The sequence below is a fragment of the Ranitomeya imitator genome, chromosome 2 (assembly GCF_032444005.1).
Source record: "Ranitomeya imitator isolate aRanImi1 chromosome 2, aRanImi1.pri, whole genome shotgun sequence".
Lineage (NCBI taxonomy): Eukaryota > Metazoa > Chordata > Amphibia > Anura > Dendrobatidae > Ranitomeya > Ranitomeya imitator.
In genome coordinates, this window is record NC_091283.1 from 389,321,271 (window position 1) to 389,338,122 (window position 16,852).

The 16,852-nt window shown below is 59.4% G+C and overlaps 2 protein-coding genes across 4 annotated transcripts in view; both read right to left on the minus strand.

Annotated features, from left to right (window-relative positions):
- LOC138666993 (zinc finger protein 585A-like) overlaps positions 1-15,402 on the minus strand; it is a 166,182-nt gene extending 150,780 nt beyond the window's left edge. The window contains exon 1 of the mRNA XM_069755203.1: positions 15,319-15,402. The gene's annotated coding sequence lies outside the window, so the exon portion shown is untranslated. The remainder of the gene's footprint in view (positions 1-15,318) is intronic.
- The window catches only part of LOC138667003 (zinc finger protein 665-like), a 65,888-nt gene that overhangs the window by 39,532 nt on the left and 9,504 nt on the right, over positions 1-16,852 (minus strand). Inside the window, exon 1 of one of the 3 annotated variants that reach the window (XM_069755218.1) lies at positions 15,319-15,402. The exons of the other annotated variants lie outside the window; for them this stretch is intronic. The gene's annotated coding sequence lies outside the window, so the exon portion shown is untranslated. Of the gene's footprint in view, positions 1-15,318; positions 15,403-16,852 lie in introns of those variants that run through there. 3 annotated transcript variants of the gene reach the window in all.

Genomic DNA, 16,852 nt, shown 5'->3' on the forward strand with positions numbered 1-16,852 from the left:
ACATGTGGAGCCGGCTGTACCCTAATGTGCAGAGTCCCGGTGCCCCCCAGGACTGAGTCCTGTCCTCTCTATCACACAGTCCCTGCTCCCCCATTACCGCTCACCAGTGCAGACTTCTCCCTTCAGCTCTTACATGTGGAGCCGGCTGTACCCTAATGTGCAGAGTCCCGGTGCCCCCCAGGACTGAGTCCTGTCCTCTCTATCACACAGTCCCTGCTCCCCCATTACCGCTCACCAGTGCAGACTTCTCCCTTCAGCTCTTACATGTGGAGCCGGCTGTACCCTAATGTGCAGAGTCCCGGTGCCCCCCCGGGACTGAGTCCTGTCCCCTCTATCACACAGTCCCTGCTCCCCCATTACCGCTCACCAGTGCAGACTTCTCCCTTCAGCTCTTACATGTGGAGCCGGCTGTACCCTAATGTGCAGAGTCCCGGTGCCCCCCAGGACTGAGTCCTGTCCCCCTATCACACAGTCCCTGCTCCCCCATTACCGCTCACCAGTGCAGACCTCTCCCTTCACCTCTTACATGTGGAGCCGGCTGTACCCTAATGTGCAGAGTCCCGGTGCCCCCCAGGACTGAGTCCTGTCCTCTCTATCACACAGTCCCTGCTCCCCCATTACCGCTCACCAGTGCAGACTTCTCCCTTCAGCTCTTACATGTGGAGCCGGCTGTACCCTAATGTGCAGAGTCCCGGTGCCCCCCAGGACTGAGTCCTGTCCTCTCTATCACACAGTCCCTGCTCCCCCATTACCGCTCACCAGTGCAGACTTCTCCCTTCAGCTCTTACATGTGGAGCTGGCTGTACCCTAATGTGCAGAGTACCGGTGCCCCCCAGGACTGAGTCCTGTCCCCTCTATCACACAGTCCCTGCTCCCCCATTACCGCTCACCAGTGCAGACTTCTCCCTTCAGCTCTTACATGTGGAGCCGGCTGTACCCTAATGTGCAGAGTCCCGGTGCCCCCCCAGGACTGAGTCCTGTCCCCTCTATCACACAGTCCCTGCTCCCCCATTATCGCTCACCAGTGCAGACTTCTCCCTTCAGCTCTTACATGTGGAGCCGGCTGTACCCTAATGTGCAGAGTCCCGGTGCCCCCCAGGACTGAGTCCTGTCCCCTCTATCACACAGTCCCTGCTCCCCATTACTGCTCACCAGTGCAGACTTCTCCCTTCAGCTCTTACATGTGGAGCCGGCTGTACCCTAATGTGCAGAGTCCCGGTGCCCCCCAGGACTGAGTCCTGTCCCCTCTATCACACAGTCCCTGCTCCCCCATTACCGCTCACCAGTGCAGACTTCTCCCTTCAGCTCTTACATGTGGAGCCGGCTGTACCCTAATGTGCAGAGTCCCGGTGCCCCCTCAGGACTGAGTCCTGTCCCCCTATCACACAGTCCCTGCTCCCCCATTACTGATCACCAGTGCAGACTTCTTCCCTCAGCTCTTACATGTGGAGCCAGCTGTACCCTAATGTGCAGAGTCCCGGTGCCCCCCAGGACTGAGTCCTGTCCCCTCTATCACACAGTCCCTGCCCCCCATTACCGCTCACCAGTGCAGACTTCTCCCTTCAGCTCTTACATGTGGAGCCGGCTGTACCCTACTGTGCAGAGTCCCGGTGCCCCCAGGACTGAGTCCTGTCCCCTCTATCACACAGTCCCTGCTCCCCCATTACCGCTCACCAGTGCAGACTTCTCCCTTCAGCTCTTATATGTGGAGCCGGCTGTACCCTAATGTGCAGAGTCCCGGTGCCCCCCCAGGACTGAGTCCTGTCCCCTCTATCACACAGTCCCTGCCCCCCCATTACCGCTCACCAGTGCAGACTTCTCCCTTCAGCTCTTACATGTGGAGCCGGCTGTACCCTAATGTGCAGAGTCCCGGTGCCCCCCAGGACTGAGTCCTGTCCCCTCTATCACACAGTCCCTGCCCCCCCATTACCGCTCACCAGTGCAGACTTCTCCCTTCAGCTCTTATATGTGGAGCCGGCTGTACCCTAATGTGCAGTGTCCCGGTGCCCCCCAGGACTGAGTCCTGTCCCCTCTATCACACAGTCCCTGCCCCCCCATTACCGCTCACCAGTGCAGACTTCTCCCTTCAGCTCTTATATGTGGAGCCGGCTGTACCCTAATGTGCAGAGTCCCGGTGCCCCCCAGGACTGAGTCCTGTCCCCTCTATCACACAGTCTCTGCCCCCCAATACCGCTCACCAGTGCAGACTTCTCCCTTCAGCTCTTACATGTGGAGTCGGCTGTACCCTAATGTTCAGAGTCCCGGTGCCCCCCAGGACTGAGTCCTGTCCCCTCTATCACACAGTCCCTGCCCCCCCCCCCCCCATTACCGCTCACCAGTGCAGACTTGTCCCTTCAGCTCTTACATGTGGAGCCGGCTGTACCCTAATGTGCAGAGTCCCGGTGCCCCCCAGGACTGAGTCCTGTCCCCTCTATCACACAGTCCCTGCCCCCCATTACCGCTCACCAGTGCAGACTTCTCCCTTCAGCTCTTACATGTGGAGCCGGCTGTACCCTAATGTGCAGAGTCCCGGTGCCCCCCAGGACTGAGTCCTGTCCCCTCTATCACACAGTCCCTGCTCCCCCATTACCGCTCACCAGTGCAGACTTCTCCCTTCAGCTCTTACATGTGGAGCCGGCTGTACCCTAATGTGCAGAGTCCCGGTGCCCCCCAGGACTGCGTCCTGTCCCCTCTATCACACAGTCCCTGCCCCCCCCCCCCCATTACCGCTCACCAGTGCAGACTTCTCCCTTCAGCTCTTACATGTGGAGTCGGCTGTACCCTAATGTGCAGAGTCCCGGTGCCCCCCAGGACTGCGTCCTGTCCCCTCTATCACACAGTCCCTGCCCCCCCCCCCCCATTACCGCTCACCAGTGCAGACTTCTCCCTTCAGCTCTTACATGTGGAGTCGGCTGTACCCTAATGTGCAGAGTCCCGGTGCCCCCCAGGACTGAGTCCTGTCCCCTCTATCACACAGTCCCTGCCCCCCCCCCCATTACCGCTCACCAGTGCAGACTTCTCCCTTCAGCTCTTACATGTGGAGCCGGCTGTACCCTAATGTGCAGAGTCCCGGTGCCCCCCAGGACTGAGTCCTGTCCCCCCCTATCACACAGTCCCTGCTCCCCCATTACCGCTCACCAGTGCAGACTTCTCCCTTCAGCTCTTACATGTGGAGCCGGCTGTACCCTAATGTGCAGAGTCCCGGTGCCCCCCAGGACTGAGTCCTGTCCCCTCTATCACACAGTCCCTGCCCCCCCATTATCGCTCACCAGTGCAGACTTCTCCCTTCAGCTCATACATGTGGAGCCGGCTGTACCCTAATGTGCAGAGTCCCGGTGCCCCCAGGACTGAGTCCTGTCCCCTCTATCACACAGTCCCTGCCCCCCCCCCCCATTACCGCTCACCAGTGCAGACTTCTTCCCTCAGCTCTTACATGTGGAGCCGGCTGTACCCTAATGTGCAGAGTCCCGGTGCCCCCCAGGACTGAGTCCTGTCCCCTCTATCACACAGTCCCTGCCCCCCCATTACCACTCACCAGTGCAGACTTCTCCCTTCACCTCTTACATGTGGAGCCGGCTGTACCCTAATGTGCAGAGTCCCGGTGCCCCCCAGGACTGAGTCCTGTCCCCTCTATCACACAGTCCCAGACCCCCATTACCGCTCACCAGTGCAGACTTCTCCCTTCAGCTCTTACATGTGGAGCCGGCTGTACCCTAATGTGCAGAGTCCCGGTGCCCCCCAGGACTGAGTCCTGTCCCCTCTATCACACAGTCCCTGCTCCCCCATTACCGCTCACCAGTGCAGACTTCTCCCTTCAGCTCTTACATGTGGAGCCGGCTGTACCCTAATGTGCAGAGTCCCGGTGCCCCCCCAGGACTGAGTCCTGTCCCCTCTATCACACAGTCCCTGCTCCCCCATTACCGCTCAGCAGTGCAGACTTCTCCCTCCAGCTCTTACATGTGGAGCCGGCTGTACCCTAATGTGCAGAGTCCCGGTGCCCCCCAGGACTGAGTCCTGTCCCCTCTATCACACAGTCCCAGACCCCCATTACCGCTCACCAGTGCAGACTTCTCCCTTCAGCTCTTACATGTGGAGCCGGCTGTACCCTAATGTGCAGAGTCCCGGTGCCCCCCAGGACTGAGTCCTGTCCCCTCTATCACACAGTCCCTGCTCCCCCATTACCGCTCACCAGTGCAGACTTCTCCCTTCAGCTCTTACATGTGGAGCCGGCTGTACCCTAATGTGCAGAGTCCCGGTGCCCCCTCAGGACTGAGTCCTGTCCCCCTATCACACAGTCCCTGCTCCCCCATTACCGCTCACCAGTGCAGACTTCTTCCCTCAGCTCTTACATGTGGAGCCAGCTGTACCCTAATGTGCAGAGTCCCGGTGCCCCCCAGGACTGAGTCCTGTCCCCTCTATCACACAGTCCCTGCCCCCCATTACCGCTCACCAGTGCAGACTTCTCCCTTCAGCTCTTACATGTGGAGCCGGCTGTACCCTAATGTGCAGAGTCCCGGTGCCCCCCAGGACTGAGTCCTGTCCCCTCTATCACACAGTCCCTGCCCCCCATTACCGCTCACCAGTGCAGACTTCTCCCTTCAGCTCTTACATGTGGAGTCGGCTGTACCCTAATGTGCAGAGTCCCGGTGCCCCCCAGGACTGAGTCCTGTCCCCTCTATCACACAGTCTCTGCCCCCCAATACCGCTCACCAGTGCAGACTTCTCCCTTCAGCTCTTACATGTGGAGCCGGCTGTACCCTAATGTGCAGAGTCCCGGTGCCCCCCAGGACTGAGTCCTGTCCCCTCTATCACACAGTCTCTGCCCCCCAATACCGCTCACCAGTGCAGACTTCTCCCTTCAGCTCTTACATGTGGAGTCGGCTGTACCCTAATGTGCAGAGTCCCGGTGCCCCCCAGGACTGAGTCCTGTCCCCTCTATCACACAGTCCCTGCCCCCCCCCCCCATTACCGCTCACCAGTGCAGACTTCTCCCTTCAGCTCTTACATGTGGAGCCGGCTGTACCCTAATGTGCAGAGTCCCGGTGCCCCCCAGGACTGAGTCCTGTCCCCTCTATCACACAGTCCCTGCCCCCCCCCCATTACCGCTCACCAGTGCAGACTTCTCCCTTCAGCTCTTACATGTGGAGCCGGCTGTACCCTAATGTGCAGAGTCCCGGTGCCCCCCAGGACTGAGTCCTGTCCCCTCTATCACACAGTCCCTGCTCCCCCATTACCACTCACCAGTGCAGACTTCTCCCCTCAGCTCTTACATGTGGAGCCGGCTGTACCCTAATGTGCAGAGTCCCGGTGCCCCCCAGGACTGAGTCCTGTCCCCTCTATTACACAGTCCCTGCTCCCCCATTACCGCTCACCAGTGCAGACTTCTCCCCTCAGCTCCTACATGTGGAGCCGGCTGTACCCTAATGTGCCGAGTCCCGGTGCCCCCCAGGACTGAGTCCTGTCCCCTCTATCACACAGTCCCTGCTCCCCCATTACCGCTCACCAGGGCACACTTCTCTCTTCAGCTCTTACATGTGGAGCCGGCTGTACCCTAATGTGCAGAGTCCCGGTGCCCCCCAGGACTGAGTCCTGTCCCCTCTATCACACAGTCCCTGTTCCCCATTACCGCTCACCAGTGCAGACTTCTCCCCTCAGCTCTTACATGTGGAGCCGGCTGTACCCTAATGTGCAGAGTCCCGGTGCCCCCCAGGACTGAGTCCTGTCCCCTCTATCACAGTCCCTGCTCCCCCATTACCGCTCACCAGTGCAGACTTCTCCCTTCAGCTCTTACATGTGGAGCCGGCTGTACCCTAATGTGCAGAGTCCCGGTGCCCCCCAGGACTGAGTCCTGTCCCCTCTATCACACAGTCCTGCTCCCCCATTACCGCTCACCAGTGCACACTTCTCTCTTCAGCTCTTACATGTGGAGCCGGCTGTACCCTAATGTGCAGAGTCCCGGTGCCCCCCAGGACTGAGTCCTGTCCCCTCTATCACACAGTCCCTGCCCCCCATTACCGCTCACCAGTGCAGACTTCTCCCTTCAGCTCTTACATGTGGAGCCGGCTGTACCCTAATGTGCAGAGTCCCGGTGCCCCCCAGGACTGAGTCCTGTCCCCTCTATCACACAGTCCCTGCTCCCCCATTACCGCTCACCAGAGCAGACTTCTCCCTTCAGCTCTTACATGTGGAGCCGGCTGTACCCTAATGTGCAGAGTCCAGGTGCCCCCCAGGACTGAGTCCTGTCCCCTCTATCACACAGTCCCTGCTCCCCCATTACCGCTCACCAGTGCAGACTTCTCCCTTCAGTTGTTACATGTGGAGCCGGCTGTACCCTAATGTGCAGAGTCCCGGTGCCCCCCAGGACTGAGTCCTGTCCCCTCTATCACACAGTCCCTGCTCCCCCATTACCGCTCACCAGTGCAGACTTCTCCCTTCAGCTGTTACATGTGGAGCCGGCTGTACCCTAATGTGCAGAGTCCCGGTGCCCCCCAGGACTGAGTCCTGTCCCCTCTATCACACAGTCCCTGCTCCCCCATTACCGCTCACCAGTGCAGACTTCTCCCTTCAGCTCTTACATGTGGAGCCGGCTGTACCCTAATGTGCAGAGTCCCGGTGCCCCCAGGACTGAGTCCTGTCCCCTCTATCACACAGTCCCTGCCCCCCCATTACCGCTCACCAGTGCAGACTTCTCCCTTCAGCTCTTACATGTGGAGCCGGCTGTACCCTAATGTGCAGAGTCCCGGTGCCCCCCAGGACTGAGTCCTGTCCCCCCTATCACACAGTCCCTGCCCCCCATTACCGCTCACCAGTGCAGACTTCTCCCTTCAGCTCTTACATGTGGAGCCGGCTGTACCCTAATGTGCAGAGTCCCGGTGCCCCCCAGGACTGAGTCCTGTCCCCTCTATCACACAGTCCCTGCCCCCCATTACCGCTCACCAGTGCAGACTTCTCCCTTCAGCTCTTACATGTGGAGCCGGCTGCACCCTAATGTGCAGAGTCCCGGTGCCCCCCAGGACTGAGTCCTGTCCCCTCTATCACACAGTCCCTGCTCCCCCATTACCGCTCACCAGTGCAGACTTCTCCCTTCAGCTCTTACATGTGGAGCCGGCTGTACCCTAATGTGCAGAGTCCCGGTGCCCCCCAGGACTGAGTCCTGTCCCCTCTATCACACAGTCCCTGCCCCCCATTACCGCTCACCAGTGCAGACTTCTCCCTTCAGCTCTTACATGTGGAGCCGGCTGCACCCTAATGTGCAGAGTCCCGGTGCCCCCCAGGACTGAGTCCTGTCCCCTCTATCACACAGTCCCTGCTCCCCCATTACCGCTCACCAGTGCAGACTTCTCCCCTCAGCTCTTACATGTGGAGCCGGCTGTACCCTAATGTGCAGAGTCCCGGTGCCCCCCAGGACTGAGTCCTGTCCCCTCTATCACACAGTCCCTGCTCCCCCATTACCGCTCACCAGTGCAGACTTCTCCCTTCAGCTCTTACATGTGGAGCCGGCTGTACCCTAATGTGCAGAGTCCCGGTGCCCCCCAGGACTGAGTCCTGTCCCCTCAATCACACAGTCCCTGCTCCCCCATTACCGCTCACCAGTGCAGACTTCTCCCTTCAGCTCTTACATATGGAGCCGGCTGTACCCTAATGTGCAGAGTCCCGGTGCCCCCAGAACTGAGTCCTGTCCTCTATATCACACAGTCCCTGCTCCCCCATTACCGCTCACCAGTGCAGACTTCTCCCTTCAGCTCTTACATGTGGAGCCGGCTGTACCCTAATGTGCAGAGTCCCGGTGCCCCCCAGGACTGAGTCCTGTCCCCTCTATCACACAGTCCCTGCTCCCCCATTACCGCTCACCAGTGCAGACTTCTCCCTTCAGCTCTTACATGTGGAGCCGGCTGTACCCTAATGTGCAGAGTCCCGGTGCCCCCCAGGACTGAGTCCTGTCCCCTCTATCACACAGTCCCTGCTCCCCCATTACCGCTCACCAGTGCAGACTTCTCCCTTCAGCTCTTACATATGGAGCCGGCTGTACCCTAATGTGCAGAGTCCCGGTGCCCCCAGGACTGAGTCCTGTCCTCTATATCACACAGTCCCTGCTCCCCCATTACCGCTCACCAGTGCAGACTTCTCCCTTCAGCTCTTACATGTGGAGCCGGCTGTACCCTAATGTGCAGAGTCCCGGTGCCCCCAGGACTGAGTCCTGTCCTCTATATCACACAGTCCCTGCTCCCCCATTACCGCTCACCAGTGCAGACTTCTCCCTTCAGCTCTTACATATGGAGCCGGCTGTACCCTAATGTGCAGAGTCCCGGTGCCCCCCAGGACTGAGTCCTGTCCTCTCTATCACACAGTCCCTGCTCCCCCATTACCGCTCACCAGTGCAGACTTCTCCCTTCACCTCTTACATGTGGAGCCGGCTGTACCCTAATGTGCAGAGTCCCGGTGCCCCCCAGGACTGAGTCCTGTCCCCTCTATCACACAGTCCCTGCCCCCCCCCCCCCCCCCATTACCGCTCACCAGTGCAGACTTCTCCCTTCAGCTCTTACATGTGGAGCCGGCTGTACCCTAATGTGCAGAGTCCCGGTGCCCCCCAGGACTGAGTCCTGTCCCCTCTATCACACAGTCCCTGCCCCCCCCCCCCATTACCGCTCACCAGTGCAGACTTCTCCCTTCAGCTCTTACATGTGGAGGCGGCTGTACCCTAATGTGCAGAGTCCCGGTGCCCCCCAGGACTGAGTCCTGTCCTCTATATCACACAGTCCCTGCTCCCCCATTACCGCTCACCAGTGTAGACTTCTCCCTTCAGCTCTTACATGTGGAGCCGGCTGTACCCTAATGTGCAGAGTCCCGGTGCCCCCCAGGACTGAGTCCTGTCCCCTCTATCACACAGTCCCTGCTCCCCCATTACCACTCACCAGTGCAGACTTCTCCCCTCAGCTCTTACATGTGGAGCCGGCTGTACCCTAATGTGCAGTCCTGGTGCCCCTCAGGACTGAGTCCTGTCCCCTCTATCACACAGTCCCTGCCCCCCATTACCACTCACCAGTGCAGACTTCTCCCTTCAGCTCTTACATGTGGAGCCGGCTGTACCCTAATGTGCAGAGTCCCGGTGCCCCCCAGGACTGAGTCCTGTCCCCTCTATCACACAGTCCCTGCCCCCCATTACCGCTCACCAGTGCAGACTTCTCCCTTCAGCTCTTACATGTGGAGCCGGCTGTACCCTAATGTGCAGAGTCCCGGTGCCCCCCAGGACTGAGTCCTGTCCCCTCTATCACACAGTCCCTGCTCCCCCATTACCGCTCACCAGTGCAGACTTCTCCCTTCAGCTCTTACATGTGGAGCCGGCTGTACCCTAATGTGCAGAGTCCCGGTGCCCCCCCAGGACTGAGTCCTGTCCCCTCTATCACACAGTCCCTGCTCCCCATTACTGATCACCAGTGCAGACTTCTCCCTTCAGCTCTTACATGTGGAGGCCGCTGTACCCTAATGTGCAGAGTCCCGGTGCCCCCCAGGACTGAGTCCTGTCCCCCCCTATCACACAGTCCTGCCCCCCCATTACCGCTCACCAGTGCAGACTTCTCCCTTCAGCTCTTACATGTGGAGCCGGCTGTACCCTAATGTGCAGAGTCCCGGTGCCCCCCAGGACTGAGTCCTGTCCCCTCTATCACACAGTCCCTGCTCCCCATTACCGCTCACCAGTGCAGACTTCTCCCTTCAGCTCTTACATGTGGAGGCCGCTGTACCCTAATGTGCAGAGTCCCGGTGCCCCCCAGGACTGAGTCCTATCCCCCCCTATCACACAGTCCTGCCCCCCCATTACCGCTCACCAGTGCAGACTTCTCCCTTCAGCTCTTACATGTGGAGCCGGCTGTACCCTAATGTGCAGAGTCCCGGTGCCCCCCAGGACTGAGTCCTGCCCCCTCTATCACACAGTCCCTGCTCCCCCATTACCACTCACCAGTGCAGACTTCTCCCTTCAGCTCTTACATGTGGAGCCGGCTGTACCCTAATGTGCAGAGTCCCGGTGCCCCCCAGGACTGAGTCCTGTCCCCTCTATCACACAGTCCCTGCTCCTCCATTACCGCTCACCAGTGCAGACTTCTCCCCTCAGCTCTTACATGTGGAGCCGGCTGTACCCTAATGTGCAGAGTCCCGGTGCCCCCCAGGACTGAGTCCTGTCCCCTCTATCACACAGTCCCTGCTCCCCCATTACCGCTCACCAGTGCAGACTTCTCCCTTCAGCTCTTACATGTGGAGCCGGCTGTACCCTAATGTGCAGAGTCCCGGTGCCCCCCAGGACTGAGTCCTATCACCTCTATCACACACAGTCACTGCTCCCCCATTAACGCTCACCAGTGCAGACTTCTCCCTTCAGCTCTTACATGTGGGGCCGGCTGTACCCTAATGTGCAGATTCCCGGTGCCCCCCCAGGACTGAGTCCTGTCCCCTCTATCACACAGTCCCTGCTCCCCCATTTCCGCTCACCAGTGCAGACTTCTCCCTTCAGCTCTTACATGTGGAGCCGGCTGTACCCTAATGTGCAGAGTCCCGGTGCCCCCCAGGACTGAGTCCTGTCCCCTCTATCACACAGTCCCTGCTCCCCATTACCGCTCACCAGTGCAGACTTCTCCCTTCAGCTCTTACATGTGGAGCCGGCTGTACCCTAATATACAGAGTCCCGGTGCCCCCCAGGACTGAGTCCTTCCCCTCTATCACACAGTCCTGCTCCCCCATTACCGCTCACCAGTGCAGACTTCTCCCTTCAGCTCTTACATGTGGAGCCGGCTGTACCCTAATGTGCAGAGTCCCGGTGCCCCCCCAGGACTGAGTCCTGTCCTCTCTATCACACAGTCCTGCTCCCCCATTACCGCTCACCAGTGCAGACTTCTCCCTTCAGCTCTTACATGTGGAGCCGGCTGTATCCTAATGTGCAGAGTCCCGGTGCCCCCCAGGCCTGAGTCCTGTCCCCTCTATCACACAGTCCCTGCTCCCCCATTACCGCTCACCAGTGCACACTTCTCCCTTCAGCTCTTACATGTGGAGCCGGTTGTACCCTAATGTGCAGAGTCCCGGTGCCCCCCAGGACTGAGTCCTGTCCCCTCTATCACACAGTCCCTGCTCCCCCATTACCGCTCACCAGTGCAGACTTCTCCCTTCACCTCTTACATGTGGAGCCGGTTGTACCCTAATGTGCAGAGTCCCGGTGCCCCCCAGGTCTGAGTCCTGTCCCCTCTATCACACAGTCCCTGCTCCCCCATTACCGCTCACCAGTGCAGACTTCTCCCTTCAGCTCTTACATGTGGAGCCGGCTGTACCCTAATGTACAGAGTCCCGGTGCCCCCCAGGACTGAGTCCTGTCCCCTCTATCACACAGTCCCTGCTCCCCCATTACCGCTCACCAGTGCAGACTTCTCCCTTCAGCTCTTACATGTGGAGCCGGCTGTACCCTAATGTGCAGAGTCCCGGTGCCCCCCAGGACTGAGTCCTGCCCCCTCTATCACACAGTCCCTGCTCCCCCATTACCGCTCACCAGTGCAGACTTCTCCCTTCAGCTCTTACATGTGGAGCTGGCTGTACCCTAATGTGCAGAGTCCCGGTGCCCCCCAGGACTGAGTCCTGTCCCCTCTATCACACAGTCCCTGCTCACCCATTACCGCTCACCAGTGCAGACTTCTCCCTTCAGCTCTTACATGTGGAGCCGGCTGTACCCTAATGTACAGAGTCCCGGTGCCCCCCAGGACTGAGTCCTGTCCCCTCTATCACACAGTCCCTGCTCCCCCATTACCGCTCACCAGTGCAGACTTCTCCCTTCAGCTCTTACATGTGGAGCCGGCTGTACCCTAATGTGCAGAGTCCCGGTGCCCCCCAGGACTGAGTCCTGTCCCCTCTATCACACAGTCCCTGCCCCCCATTACCGCTCACCAGTGCAGACTTCTCCCTTCAGCTCTTACATGTGGAGCCGGCTGTACCCTAATGTGCAGAGTCCCGGTGCCCCCCAGGACTGAGTCCTGTCCCCTCTATCACACAGTCCCTGCCCCCCCATTACCGCTTACCAGTGCAGACTTCTCCCTTCAGCTCTTACATGTGGAGCCGGCTGTACCCTAATGTACAGAGTCCCGGTGCCCCCCAGGACTGAGTCCTGTCCCCTCTATCACACAGTCCCTGCTCCCCCATTACCGCTCACCAGTGCAGACTTCTCCCTTCAGCTCTTACATGTGGAGCCGGCTGTACCCTAATGTGCAGAGTCCCGGTGCCCCCCAGGACTGAGTCCTGTCCCCTCTATCACACAGTCCCTGCCCCCCATTACCGCTCACCAGTGCAGACTTCTCCCTTCAGCCCTTACATGTGGAGCCGGCTGTACCCTAATGTGCAGAGTCCCGGTGCCCCCCAGGACTGAGTCCTGTCCCCTCTATCACACAGTCCCTGCTCCCCCATTACCGCTCACCAGTGCAGACTTCTCCCTTCAGCTCTTACATGTGGAGCCGGCTGTACCCTAATGTGCAGAGTCCCGGTGCCCCCCAGGACTGAGTCCTGTCCCCTCTATCACACAGTTCCTGCTCCCCCATTACCGCTCACCAGTGCAGACTTCTCCCTTCAGCTCTTACATGTGGAGCCGGCTGTACCCTAATGTGCAGAGTCCCGGTGCCCCCCAGGACTGAGTCCTGTCCCCTCTATCACACAGTCCCTGCTCCCCCATTACCGCTCACCAGTGCAGACTTCTTCCCTCAGCTCTTACATGTGGAACCGGCTGTACCCTAATGTGCAGAGTCCCGGTGCCCCCCAGGACTGAGTCCTGTCCCTTCTATCACACAGTCACTGCTCCCCCATTACCTCTCACCAGTGCAGACTTCTCCCCTCAGCTCCTACATGTGGAGCCGGCTGTACCCTAATGTGCAGAGTCCCGGTGCCCCCCAGGTCTGAGTCCTGTCCCCTCTATCACACAGTCCCTGCTCCCTCATTACCGCTCACCAGTGCAGACTTCTCCCTTCAGCTCTTACATGTGGAGCCGGCTGTACCCTAATGTGCAGAGTCCCGGTGCCCCCCAGGACTGAGTCCTGTCCCCTCTATCACACAGTCCTGCTCCCCCATTACCGCTCACCAGTGCAGACTTCTCCCTTCAGCTCTTACATGTGGAGCTGGCTGTACCCTAATGTGCAGAGTCTCGATGCTCCCCAGGACTGAGTCCTGTCCCCTCTATCACACAGTCCCTGCTCCCCCATTACCGCTCACCAGTGCAGACTTCTCCCTTCAGCTCTTACATGTGGAGCTGGCTGTACCCTAATGTGCAGAGTCCCGGTGCCCCCCAGGACTGAGTCCTGTCCCTTCTATCACACAGTCCCTGCTCCCCCATTACCGCTCACCAGTGCAGACTTCTCCCTTCAGCTCTTACATGTGGAGCCGGCTGTACCCTAATGTGCAGAGTCCCGGTGCCCCCCAGGACTGAGTCCTGTCCCCTCTATCACACAGTCCCTGCTCCCCCATTACCGCTCACCAGTGCAGACTTCTCCCTTCAGCTCTTACATGTGGAGCTGGCTGTACCCTAATGTGCAGAGTCCCGGTGCCCCCCAGGACTGAGTCCTGTCCCTTCTATCACACAGTCCCTGCTCCCCCATTACCGCTCACTAGTGCAGACTTCTCCCTTCAGCTTTTACATGTGGAGCCGGCTGTACCCTAATGTGCAGAGTCCCGGTGCCCCCCAGGACTGAGTCCTGTCCCCTCTATCACACAGTCCCTGCTCCCCCATTACCGCTCACCAGTGCAGACTTCTCCCCTCAGCTCTTACATGTGGAGCCGGCTGTACCCTAATGTGCAGAGTCCCGGTGCCCCAAAGGACTGAGTCCTGTCCCCTCTATCACACAGTCCCTGCTCCCCCATTACCGCTCACCAGTGCAGACTTCTCCCTTCAGCTCTTACATGTGGAGCCGGCTGTACCCTAATGTGCAGAGTCCCGGTGCCCCCCAGGACTGAGTCCTGTCCCCTCTATTACACAGTCCCTGCCCCCCATTACCGCTCACCAGTGCAGACTTCTCCCTTCAGCTCTTACATGTGGAGTCGGCTGTACCCTAATGTGCAGAGTCCCGGTGCCCCCCAGGACTGAGTCCTGTCCTCTCTATCACACAGTCCCTGCTCCCCCATTACCGCTCACCAGTGCAGACTTCTCCCCTCAGCTCTTACATGTGGAGCCGGCTGTACCCTAATGTGCAGAGTCCCGGTGCCCCAAAGGACTGAGTCCTGTCCCCTCTATCACACAGTCCCTGCCCCCCATTACCGCTCACCAGTGCAGACTTCTCCCTTCAGCTCTTACATGTGGAGCCGGCTGTACCCTAATGTGCAGAGTCCCGGTGCCCCCCAGGACTGAGTCCTGTCCCCTCTATCACACAGTCCCTGCTCCCCCATTACCGCTCACCAGTGCAGACTTCTCCCTTCAGCTCTTACATGTGGAGCCGGCTGTACCCTAATGTGCAGAGTCCCGGTGCCCCCCAGGACTGAGTCCTGTCCCCTCTATCACACAGTCCCTGCCCCCCATTACCGCTCACCAGGGCAGACTTCTCCCTTCAGCTCTTACATGTGGAGCCGGCTGTACCCTAATGTGCAGAGTCCCGGTGCCCCCCAAGACGGAGTCCTGTCCCCTCTATCACACAGTCCCTGCCCCCCATTACCGCTCACCAGGGCAGACTTCTCCCTTCAGCTCTTACATGTGGAGTCGGCTGTACCCTAATGTGCAGAGTCCCGGTGCCCCCAGGACTGAGTCCTGTCCCCTCTATCACACAGTCCCTGCTCCCCCATTACCGCTCACCAGTGCAGACTTCTCCCTTCAGCTTTTACATGTGGAGCCGGCTGTACCCTAATGTGCAGAGTCCCGGTGCCCCCCAGGACTGAGTCCTGTCCCCTCTATCACACAGTCCCTGCTCCCCCATTACCGCTCACCAGTGCAGACTTCTCCCTTCAGCTCTTACATGTGGAGCCGGCTGTACCCTAATGTGCAGAGTCCCGGTGCCCCCCCAGGACTGAGTCCTGTCCCCTCTATCACACAGTCCCTGCTCCCCCATTACCGCTCACCAGTGCAGACTTCTCCCCTCAGCTCTTACATGTGGAGCCGGCTGTACCCTAATGTGCAGAGTCCCGGTGCCCCAAAGGACTGAGTCCTGTCCCCTCTATCACACAGTCCCTGCTCCCCCATTACCACTCACCAGTGCAGACTTCTCCCTTCAGCTCTTACATGTGGAGCCGGCTGTACCCTAATGTGCAGAGTCCCGGTGCCCCCCAGGACTGAGTCCTGTCCCCTCTATTACACAGTCCCTGCCCCCCATTACCGCTGACCAGTGCAGACTTCTCCCTTCAGCTCTTACATGTGGAGCCGGCTGTACCCTAATGTGCAGAGTCCCGGTGCCCCCCAGGACTGAGTCCTGTCCTCTCTATCACACAGTCCCTGCTCCCCCATTACCGCTCACCAGTGCAGACTTCTCCTCCAGCTCTTACATGTGGAGCCGGCTGTACCCTAATGTGCAGAGTCCCGGTGCCCCAAAGGACTGAGTCCTGTCCCCTCTATCACACAGTCCCTGCCCCCCATTACCGCTCACCAGTGCAGACTTCTCCCTTCAGCTCTTACATGTGGAGCCGGCTGTACCCTAATGTGCAGAGTCCCGGTGCCCCCCAGGACTGAGTCCTGTCCCCTCTATCACACAGTCCCTGCTCCCCCATTACCGCTCACCAGTGCAGACTTCTCCCTTCAGCTCTTACATGTGGAGCCGGCTGTACCCTAATGTGCAGAGTCCCGGTGCCCCCCAGGACTGAGTCCTGTCCCCTCTATCACACAGTCCCTGCCCCCCATTACCGCTCACCAGGGCAGACTTCTCCCTTCAGCTCTTACATGTGGAGCCGGCTGTACCCTAATGTGCAGAGTCCCGGTGCCCCCCAGGACGGAGTCCTGTCCCCTCTATCACACAGTCCCTGCCCCCCATTACCGCTCACCAGGGCAGACTTCTCCCTTCAGCTCTTACATGTGGAGCCGGCTGTACCCTAATGTGCAGAGTCCCGGTGCCCCCCCAGGACTGAGTCCTGTCCCCTCTATCACACAGTCCCTGCTCCCCCATTACCGCTCACCAGTGCAGACTTCTCCCTTCAGCTTTTACATGTGGAGCCGGCTGTACCCTAATGTGCAGAGTCCCGGTGCCCCCCAGGACTGAGTCCTGTCCCCTCTATCACACAGTCCCTGCCCCCCCATTACCACTCACCAGTGCAGACTTCTCCCTTCAGCTCTTACATGTGGAGCCGGCTGTACCCTAATGTGCAGAGTCCCGTTCCCCCCAGGACTGAGTCCTGTCCCCTCTATCACACAGTCCCTGCTCCCCCATTACCGCTCACCAGTGCAGACTTCTCCCTTCAGCTCTTACATGTGGAGCCGGCTGTACCCTAATGTGCAGAGTCCCGGTGCCCCCCAGGACTGAGTCCTGTCCCCTCTATCACACAGTCCCTGCCCCCCATTACCGCTCACCAGTGCAGACTTCTCCCTTCAGCTCTTACATGTGGAGCCGGCTGTACCCTAATGTGCAGAGTCCCGGTGCCCCCCAGGACTGAGTCCTGTCCCTTCTATCACACAGTCCCTGCTCCCCCATTACCGCTCACCAGTGCAGACTTCTCCCCTCAGCTCTTACATGTGGAGCCGGCTGTACCCTAATGTGCAGAGTCCCGGTGCCCCCCAGGACTGAGTCCTGTCCCCTCTATCACACAGTCCCTGCTCCCCCATTACCGCTCACCAGTGCAGATTTCTCCCTTCAGCTTTTACATGTGGAGCCGGCTGTACCCTAATGTGCAGAGTCCCGGTGCCCCCCAGGACTGAGTCCTGTCCCCTCTA